This window comes from Myotis davidii, unplaced genomic scaffold, assembly GCF_000327345.1.
Source record: "Myotis davidii unplaced genomic scaffold, ASM32734v1 scaffold184, whole genome shotgun sequence".
Lineage (NCBI taxonomy): Eukaryota > Metazoa > Chordata > Mammalia > Chiroptera > Vespertilionidae > Myotis > Myotis davidii.
Genome location: NW_006297021.1, coordinates 6,040,772 through 6,041,450, shown reverse-complemented (window position 1 = coordinate 6,041,450; position 679 = coordinate 6,040,772).

The following is a 679-nucleotide window of genomic DNA, read 5'->3' as shown; positions in this document are numbered from 1 at the left end:
AGGTGTGTAAGCACAGATGTAAGTAGATCATGGGGGGATGTGGAGGTTGTAAGTACAGATTCTAGTAGATCATGGGGGGATGTGGAGGTGTGTAAGCACAGATGTAAGTAGATCATGGGGGGTGTGGAGGTGTGTAAGCACAGATGTAAGTAGATCATGCGGGGCGGTGTGTAGGCACAGATGTAAGTACATCATGGTGACGGGCAGAAGCGGTGGGGAGCCTCTATCTTTTTCCCACTGAAGTGCTGACCTTGTCATGGACGCGGAGCCCCGAGAGCCTGGCCGTGGCCGTGCTGCACCATGTGACACCCGCCTCGTGCTGGGTTTGCTGTCCCTTCCTCTCCGAGGCGTGGTCCCCGCGAGCGCCTGAGCACCCTGAGCCCCATCAGGTGTTGGCCGCGTCGTGGCCATTGGTCCTCAGGCGCCGCCAAGCCCCCCCAAGGCGAACACCCCTGCTCACCGTTGGAGTCCCCACAGGTGGAGGAGAGCAACTGCCTGGGGCCGGGCTTGCCTGGCCATGTTTTCATCACATGCAGCTCTTGTTTCCACGGCAGCACAAGCAGGAGGGAGGCCTGCCGGCCGGTCCCCAGGTGCTGGACAGAGCAGGGGGCCGAGGGCAGGGGGTCCCTCAGCACCTGGAGAGGGGAGGGCGGTGGGTCTGTTAAGGAGCAGGCTGCTC